The sequence below is a fragment of the Nycticebus coucang genome, chromosome 9 (genome assembly GCF_027406575.1).
Source record: "Nycticebus coucang isolate mNycCou1 chromosome 9, mNycCou1.pri, whole genome shotgun sequence".
In the NCBI taxonomy this organism is placed as follows: domain Eukaryota; kingdom Metazoa; phylum Chordata; class Mammalia; order Primates; family Lorisidae; genus Nycticebus; species Nycticebus coucang.
Window position 1 is genome coordinate 96,702,680 of NC_069788.1, and position 10,067 is coordinate 96,712,746.

Genomic DNA, 10,067 nt, shown 5'->3' on the forward strand with positions numbered 1-10,067 from the left:
TTTAGGTAACAGAATCCTGGGGTTATGGAAACAGTTGACATACTTATTTGTGTGGTATGTTTACTTTGTACCATTTCTTCGTGGGCAGTAAAAATCCACTGTTTAGTATTTTTAGACATTTTATTTGTTAGTGAACCAAACTATGATTTATTATTATTTATTAATTTATTTACTTGCTGTTGCAGTAAGAAACAAAGGTACAAGCACTGCTGATCATTTGTATGTTACTAGACCACATCTAGCAGGAGTCACGATGGAGAATGAATCTGAACAGAGCCCAGATATCCAAGCTGGGCACAGACTTCCTCCGTATCAAAGAACCATCTCTCTCGCCTGGAAGCGAACAGGGAAGGGGGAGTTTGGACCTCCACTTTCCGTCAGGTTTATTACTTTTGAATGAAGACAAGAGATGAAAATTACCCCAAGCGAGAAAACAGGGAACCCAGCTGAATTGGGAGAGAGCTAGAAGACATGTGCCTCCAACTTAAGCTACCCGTGGTCCTGAGTAGATGAGCTCATATGTGACATGTGATATAGCATCAGTTCTCCAAACCTCATAAGTCTCCAGCAGTTTCAAGAGTCCCAGGGGGAGTGCTTCAGCTCCCCTAGCTAGCAAGCTGTCACCTCTCGCTCCAATCTTCTCCCCCTAGCTCGATTCTTAATTTCTTTCATTAATTTTTGTCAAATCAATTCAAGAAATAGTTTGTGTCAAATAATAAAGGGTTGATAATGCAAAACAGCTGCCAACAGAAATGGAGCTTAAAACAAGGAGAGACTAGGGAAGAAATACCCCGATCTCTTTCTTCTCCCTTCTTGTGCCTCCAGTGTGCTAATTTCTGCCAGAACCAGAAGCTTGGGTGATGGATTCCACAGGGCAGTGAATGGATCTGTAGAGAACAGAGGAAGCTGGCAAACAAAAAACAACCCGTTCAGCAGCCAATACCTATTTTACAAGTGCTATTGTGAGAATTAAATGAGATAAATATAAAGAGTACTCAGGCAAAGTAAATGGCTTATCATGAATCCTCAAAATACCTTTTATTTCCCTCTTACCTCGTTCTCCTTCATTATTAACCAAAATTTTCTTTCCTCAAATTGTGATTCATTTATTGCATAAACTGTAAATATAAAAAAAGATTAACAAAAGATGAGAATTTTTCAAAGCATTTTGGACACTTTAAATGTCAGTAAGCCTGTGAGTGGTATTTGGTGATAGATGGAGGATACTAAAAGGAAAAACATCCGTTCACCAATGTATGCTCAATGGAGTTTATCTGAGCAATTAAAAACAAAACAAAACAAAGCAAAAATGAAACAAAAAAATTCACGAATTGACTAGTTCTCAGAACCAAAATATGTTCAGAGATCTCCAGCTAATGATGTGATCTGACAGCATCTATAGAAAATATAAATGAGGTGCAGAGACAATTTAATTAGTTACAGCTTAATTGGTTAATTGGTTACAGGGCCTCCTGCAATTAACCAAAGCTTAGCTCCTGTGATTAAACACTATACCTATATTGGTTTGGTCTTTTGGGCCCAGTGGAGGAGTCCAGCTTGAGTCAATGGGCTGGATTTGATTTAACAGTGAACAAAAATGGCCCTTCTCTGTTTCTCAGAGTCCATGTCAAGGAGTGGTTGCCCATTTATTTTGCCCTGCCCTGGGGGTTAAAGTCTTTAAGCTCAGGGTCTCTTTTTAGCTTTGCAATAGGACTCAGTGTGGCTGTTTCCACGGGAAGGAACTGAGATCCATAAACATGGTTCATAAGTCTCTGTGGAAGCTGGAAAATCTGGCTTCCCCAGACTATTGTCCCAGTGCAGGGCAAATGGTCCCACTGCAAGATACAAGCCTTTGCAGTCACTGGTATGCTTGCAACAACCTAATGCCTCTCTGTCATTGCCAAAGAAATGACTTTCTCACCTCCCAATTTTCTTGTTTCCCACTACTATGGGCTCTGTTGGGTCTCTTGGGCACCTTTCCCTTTACTATTAACCCCTCAGTGGATGAAAGTGAAGTCCTAAAGGTTCTCTGGAGCAATTGCCTGGGCCAAGGGGTCACGATGTATCTGTGGTAGATGAAGCTTGCGCTTCCCCATATTGTAGCACTTGCCTTAGTTCCTGGAGGCTGAGGTCTGGGATTTCCACTCCTCTGAGACGTTCCTAGACAATCCCTGGGGCTGACCAGCCCAGACTACACCTGAGAGCCAGGGCTGGGCTTCCTGTTGGGATGTGGGCTAGAAGGGGAGAAGTTGGGGAGGCGTGTGCTGCCCTCAGCTCCTAGCTGTGTGCGCCCCGAGGACTGTAGTTCTCTCTTGGGGGCTCCCCTCCACCCATTCATAATCCACTCCTCTCAGGTTCCTCATTAAAGTAAAAATCATCAATGTTCTTTGAATGTGGCTTTTTGTGTTTCATTTCCTTTGTTGGTTAAAAAAATATTTCCACTAAAACATTTTGTAAGATTTCTATACACGGAATACATTTTGAACATTTTGTTCCTATTAACATAAAATATTATTCTCATTTCCTCTCATGTTGGGAAGAAAGCAGGGAAAAAGAAGCATTATAAAAATTAAAAATAATTCTTTGTTATGAAAGAAGGTATGAATGATTTATGAGCATAATAAAGGCAAGTCTCTTTGGTCAACATTATGAATTTAGAAATAAGACTTCTTTTCAGATTTTTGAAATGACTCGGATGACAGTAGGCACTAAAGTAACAAAGGAGACCAGGTTATAATGGGAATTTTCTTCTCTCAATTTTTCTCCCTGGGGGGTCATGGTGTGCTCACTATCCTTGGGGAACAAAGTAGCATCATGCCAGGTCAGGGTCAGGGGAACTACACATCAAATAGCTTGTTTCAAAATACGACTGTGGGCCATCTGTGCCCCTGACAGAGACACATTTTAAAATTCTCTCTGTCATTTTGCTATGTCCTTAAAGATCATATCTTGCTGAATCTTACCGGAGAGAGGAAATAGAAGAGTTCTTAGCCTCCTTCACATTGCCTGACTCACTCCCCACTGGGATCTTCCTCTAATGACACTGGAGCCCTGGGGTCCTCTTACACTTCCATCACTCAGTAGCTGTGATTCTGCCCTTTGGCTATGTGTGTTCTCCTGGTAGTTCCTCTCCAATTCTATCAGGTTCTGCCTATTCAATCCCACACTCAGTATTTGGTTTTTGGATCTGGGTTTCACAAATCCTAGCCCAGGGCTCTAGTTCTATAAACATGAGGCAGAACCATCCTTTCTTATCCTCCAGGGATGTGTTCCAAGACCCCTGCAGATACCTGAAAACCTGCATAGTCCTGAACCCAGTTGCAATCAGTCAAAACATGTTTCTGTTCATGTCTTCCATACATAAATTTAATGTCTTTTCCATTTAAGCTAAGCATTTATCATGCACTGTGGCTGTAACTTTTGCAGTCTGAAGTACAAGAGCCAAAATTAGCAAGGTTTTTTCCCCCCCTTGTTTACAAATTCACTGATAGAAGAGTCATTCCTAACAGATCTTAGCAGGATTATTAGATTATTAAGATTATTATAAGATTATTAAATCTTAGTACAGGATTATTTTCCTTTCTTTAAGTTGAAACTTTCACCTTTTCACTTAAAGGAAGCACTTTATGGCTTCTCATCATATCTGAATCAGGAGCACAACTACTCTTGTGCTTTGGGGCATCATGAAGGGTTATTTGAACACAAGCACTGTGATACTGAGATAGTCATTCTGATTATGGAGCTGGCTATTGAGTGACTAAGGGGTGGGAAGCACAGACCATGTGGACAGGCTAGACAAGGGGTTGACTCACTTTCCAGACAGGAGAGAGCAGGACAGTGCAAATTTTCATCACCCTACTTAGAAGGGCATGCAATTGAAAATTTATGAATTATTTATTTCTGAAATTTTCCATCTAATATTTTAGGGCTATTGTTAACTGTGGGTAACTGAAACCATGGAAAATGAAAGCATGGATAAGAGGGGACCACTGTCCACATGATTGATATTTGAATGGATGGCATATTACCAGAGAGGCTGGCAGGCTGCATGGGGATGCTTGCTTGTCATTTCCTGGATGAATTCACCCTGGTTTGAGATCAGGCACCCAGCAAAGCAGACTCAGAAACCAGATTCTCTTAGCTAACTGAGAATGTGCCAGGAAACAGCCTCATGTCTATGTTGAGCAGCTTGTGAGGCTGAAGCAAACCCTGGTACTCTGATTTCTTGATTCACAAAGAAACACCCCTTTCAAAAAACTTGCATTGTCTGAAGCACCTTGCTTGGTTCATGAAACCACAAAAAGCTGGTATGTTTCACTCACTAGGATGCCACCTGGCACAAGGTCAACTTTCCAACAATTTACTGAGCACCTACTTCAGGGAAGGCCCTATTCCAGACACTGAGGATACAGCTGTGAACAAAGGAGACACAAATCCCTACCCTCAGGCAGCTTATGTTCTATTGCCTTTTTGAGCCCAGAGGTTGGATCTATTACTCCTGGACACAGCCAATGTCTGGCCTTCCGTTTTCTCTGCTAAGAGCTCCACAAATTCACCACTGGAGTAAAAGCATATGGTTATAGTTCTTGGAGGAGTAATATAAAGAAAAGACAGCATGGTGATTTAAACCCAGATTTTAACCCAGAAAATCCTATGAGTGGGAATAAGGACAGTATTTATTACTCAGGTATGGTTTCTACTCGTCCCTAACTTTGGTAATTAAAGAAAAGGTCTTGCTGCCTACTAAGCGAATATAAAATTGAAGAAATACATGGATAGGGACAGGCCACAGAAGCAGAGAAAAAGGGAGAGAAACAGAGAACAAGGGCCTGATGGTGGTGCAGAGAGTGGAGGGTTTGGCCTTGAGGTCCATTGTGAGGAGCCAGAGAAGTGAAGACAGGAGGAAGGGCTTGAAAAATGGTGTGATGGCTCATGAACTGTGTTTCCTTTCATGCCTTTGAATGGAGTTACTTTTGAATCCCTTGTGATTACTAGGATTTATTAAAGTTCATGACTCTCGGGTTCTGCTTGAACCTGAATATTCTTCAGCCGTCTGTCTTCTGGCCTCATTTTCCCCCTTTAATAGACAGTTAAAATAACACGAACTCCCTTCCTGCAGACAGGCAGGAAGTCCTTACTTACTCCAATATTTACAAAGTTCCAAAGGTGCTTCAGTTCCCAGGTAGCCAGCTGCCTGTCACCTGTCACTACAATCTCTGCCCAGCCCAATTCTTTGCTTCTTAAATTCGATTTTTAATAAAGTAATGCATGTACTAGTTTGAAACTCAAATATTAAATAACTTATAATGAAAAACAAATGTCCAGCTAAGCACTCCCTACTGTGCAGTCCAACTCCCCATAGGCAACCACTTTCAACTTTTAGCTTTTGCTTCCTCATACTTCCCTCCATATTCTAAATAAAACACTTGTGTGGCCATTTATTGACATATCAATCACAGACAATATGTACTAAAATTCTGTTATGATAGATTAGGATTTAGCTCTCTCATTCTCCTCCCACTACATCCCAATTACCTTCTTTTCCCATCCTCTCATTAAAATTATGTAATTTTTTTTAGTCCAATCAACAAGTTAGGATTGACATAACTCTGACTATGAAAAAAATGTTCATAATGGACTATGTCATGATCATCTTCTCTCTTGAGTATCATTTTGGTTTTACCTAGGATTAATATTTTTCCAGTTTTTTATTTGATCATTTTTTGTGTGCTTTTATTTAATATTTTCATATCCCACCATATTTTTTATACATTCATCAATACTATTTTCCAAATGGTCACAAAATAATCTGTACATAAATTACTATTTCATGGGTTCTTCTCTCCCTCAAGTAATACTTCCTATGTTTCCATCCAGACAGTTACTACCTGGATTTTGACTAATGTCCTCTTATCTGTGGACTTGCTTTTTGTGTTCTTGTCTTAGATCCATTGTTTCCTCAGAAATTCTTTCTTTGTTTTCTCCCCTACTCTGCTAGCACACTTCTTAGATTCCTAAGACATTGTTAAAGTTACCAATTATTTGCTTGAAATCATACTTTTTGAAAAATGTTTTTAATCTATCTTCATACTTGGTTGATAATTTGGCTGGGTATATAATGCTAGGATACAAATCACTGCCTCAGGGTTTTGAAGCCATGCTTCCATTGCTTTTTGACCTCCAGATTTGTTGCTGAGAAGTCTGGAGTTGTTCCATTTCATATCCGTTGTCAATAACCTTTCCTCCCACCCCAAGGAAATATAGGATTTTCTTCTTTTACTTCCTAGCGCTGTGAAATTTTGTAATGAAGATCCCTTGTGTGTGTGTGTGTGTGTTTAGACAGAGTCTCACTTTATCACCCTTGGTAGAGTGCTGTGGCATCACAGCTCACAGCAACCTCCAACTCCTGGGCTTGTGTGATTCTCTTGCCTTGGCCTCCCAAGTAGCTGGGACTATAGGTGCCTGCCATAATACCTGGCTATTTTTTGTTGCAGTTTGGCTGGGGCCAGGCTCAAACCCACCACCCTCAGTATATGGGGCCAGTGCCCTACCTTCTGAGCCACAGGCACCTCCCGCATCCCTTGTGTTTTATCATTCACTGTGCTGACATAGTAGACTGTTCATTTAATGTGGAGATTCCAGTATCTTTTGGTTTCAGAGAAATAGTCTATTATATAGTTGAGAATTACTTTCTCTCCATTTACTCTATTTCAATTAACTATTGTTGGGCTTCTTAGTTCATCATTCTTAAATTTTTGTAAAACAGTTATTCTTTCTAGTTCCATCTTTCTGTTTTGTATGATCTACTTTATGAGATTCTTAAAAATTTTTATTTACCGCCTGTGGCTCAAGGAGTAGGGTGCCGGTCCCATATGCTGGAGGTGGCGGGTTCAAACCCAGCCCCGGCCAAAAATCACACACACACACACACACACACACAAATTATTTACCAAAACTTGTTTTTAATTATTTTTTATTTCAACTAAAAGTTTTCCATTTTTTCTAATTGCTTTTATCCCATCCTTACCAATAAAACATCTTACCTTTTTAATACGTAGGCACAAGGCTTTTCCCTATCTGTCCCATTTTATTCATTCTTGCTTATTCACTATAGCTTATAGTTTTCTTTTTTTCTTCTTTTTATTTTTTAGTTGCTTTGATTTGGATTCATCCCAAATGGTGTGAGCTTTTGCTGTGTCTTCTTACACTGAAGACCATTCTCAAATGTCTGGCTATCCATTCACATGTGGTAGTGTTGATTAAAAAGTTGATTAGAAGCTGAATGTGTGGATGGAGCATATTAATAAGTAACATTCAAACTATTGTATTGGTAGCTATTTCTGTATTGATTTCCTTTTATATGGGGCTCCTGGGTTTCTCAAAACAAGATTTCTAATCTCTTGGCGAGAATGCCTATTTCTAGAAGTAAAAAATTCACAAAAACTCCTGTTTTCTATTTGTGACTTCTCTCATAATTTTGGATTTTGATTAATGTCTTCAACTTCTCCGCTTGACTTCTGAGAGTAAACCACCGGTCTGTGTGTGTGTGCCTGTGCACCTGTGCATGCAGGTAGTTGATTGGCTTGTGGAGTACAGAAGGCCACTCCGCTGAGACTTTTGACTACTTCCCGTGTGTCATGGCTGAATTGTGTCCCTTCATAACTCGTATCTTGAAGTACCTCAGAATGTGTCTGTGTTTGGAGATAGAGTTGTTAAAGAGGCGATTAAGTTAAACTCTTTAGGCTGGGCCTTAATACAATATGACTGGTGTCCTTATAAGAAAAGGGAAGTGGACATGGGCAGTTACAGATAGAAAACCACGTGAAGACATAAAGAGGAGATGGACGTTTAACTAAGCCAGGGAGTAGGACCTTGAAGAAATCAGCTCTGCTGACATAGATCTCAGACTTTCAGCCTCCAGAATTATAAGAAAATAATTTTTTTTAGTCACCTAGTCCACACTAACAGTGTTTTCAGGTTTTGCCTTCACCCCCGATGTTTATGATATCTGTCTCCAAATTCTACACCTTCCAAAGGTTCTGTGGGGTGAACTGGCTCATGTCTCCCCAACAGACATTGCAGGATAGAGCTGCCATCATTGTATGTCACACACCACTCTACTATTTGCTTTTTAGATTCCTAAAATTTGTTGAATTTTATTTATTTATTTATTTTTTTGTAGAGACAGAGTCTCACTTTATTGCCCTCGGTAGAGTGCCGTGGCCTCACACAGCTCACAGCAACCTCCAACTCCTGGGCTTAAGCGATTCTCTTGCCTCGGCCTCCTGAGTAGTTGGGACTACAGGTGCCCGCCACAACGCCCGGCTATTTTTTGGTTGCAGTTTGGCCGGGGCCGGGTTTGAACCCGCCACCCTCGGTATATGGGGCCGGCGCCTTACTGACTGAGCCACAGGCGCTGCCCAATTTGTTGAATTTTAAAACATTTCTTTTCTTCCCTTCTATTCTCTTTATTTATTAGGGTTTTATACTTAAGGCAACACTTTATTGCCATTTCAATCTGGTTTTTGGGAAGAGAGGAGTTATATACATGTATGTGTTTTCACAGAAGACACTTTCACAGAAGACACTTTTCTAAATTCTTGATCTTTTCTTCTTAGCAATAAAAGTAATCAACAGAAAGTATGAAATTACCATTTTGTTAACATATTTCTTATGTATTGTTTCTCAATTTGTTGCCTTTAAGTTCTAAAGTCACACTCTTTTGCCCTTGGTTGGGAGACTGGAGCTGTAACCTTTAAACATTTCCCATTTACCAGATGGCTTGACACTAGGCTTTGTCAATAGAAGGTTCTGGAAGGACAGTGTGAGAGGAAGAGGCATCTCTTTGTGGGTCTAGTGTACTTTTACCTCTGGCTCCTCTGGTGCAAGGCAGCCAATAGTGTGTGAGGTGCCCAGTGACCAAAACTTAAGTGAGTTCTGCAGTTACCCCAGCAATGAATTCCCAGTGAGTCCCTGCAGCATTCTCACAGGGGCTTCCTGTTGAGCACAGTAGCAAGCAGTTTCCAGCCATCCAGCACTGGCCTGCAACATGTCAGTGAATTTTCTCACCGTCCAGAGGGATTATCTATACCTTCAGCAGGGTCTAAATCTCAGCCTGGCATAGGGGCTAGGGGTTGTTCTCCTTCCAATGCTCTGTCTCTGCCCTGGAGGAAGGCACTGTTCCCTGTATCTGTTATTTCTATATTCTTTAGAGCAAGCATCATCAAACTTTTACGAAGAGTCACAAAATAATATTTCAGGCTCGGTAGGCCATACTGTCTATCATAATTATTCAACTCGATATTACATGAAAGCAGCCACAGGTAACATATGGACAAAGGGGCAAAGCCAGATATGGCCCCATGCTGAACCCTGTTTTAACCTGCTCTTTACCCCCTTAGCTGACAATCCCTTGTTACTAGTTAATATTTCTTTATATTAAGCTTTCCTTGTTCAAATCACCAGTGTGGTTTCTGTCCTCAGACTGGACTCGAGTGATGTATCATATTGACATTTTATTAAGGACTTGGCTTGAATGCCTTGGGTCAGCACAGAACCCTTGCTTTGGATCTGACAATTCTGGCCAGTGATTATGACTTGGGAGTGGGGAGAGATAGAAAGTGAGAGTGAGAGAAGGAGAGAGAGAGAGAGAATGAACAAATTCCCAGCAGCCTTCAACCATCAAACTAATAAGCAAACTTTTTAGAAAAGACTTTCTATAGAAGGAGCTTGGGGAAAGCAACAACAAAAAATTCTCTCTTTGTCAGTTGTTAAACCTCAAGGTTCACAAAATTTCCCCCCTACTTACCTACTCTATGGAATATTCATATTCATTTTAATATAATTTCCCAATACCTTTAGGTAAAATCTATGCTGTAGAAAGATACAGGATGTCTCTTCCTTGTGGCTCAGGAGGGCAATACCCCTAGGGAGCCTTGCCGAATGCTTTCTAGAGTGGCAGTCTCACCCCATCCCCAAGCTTTCCTGAGGCAGAGTACATTGCAACTGATTAGTTTTCTGCTTTCTAAATGACTGTCAAGTTCCAGACTCATCTCCCTGAGATTATT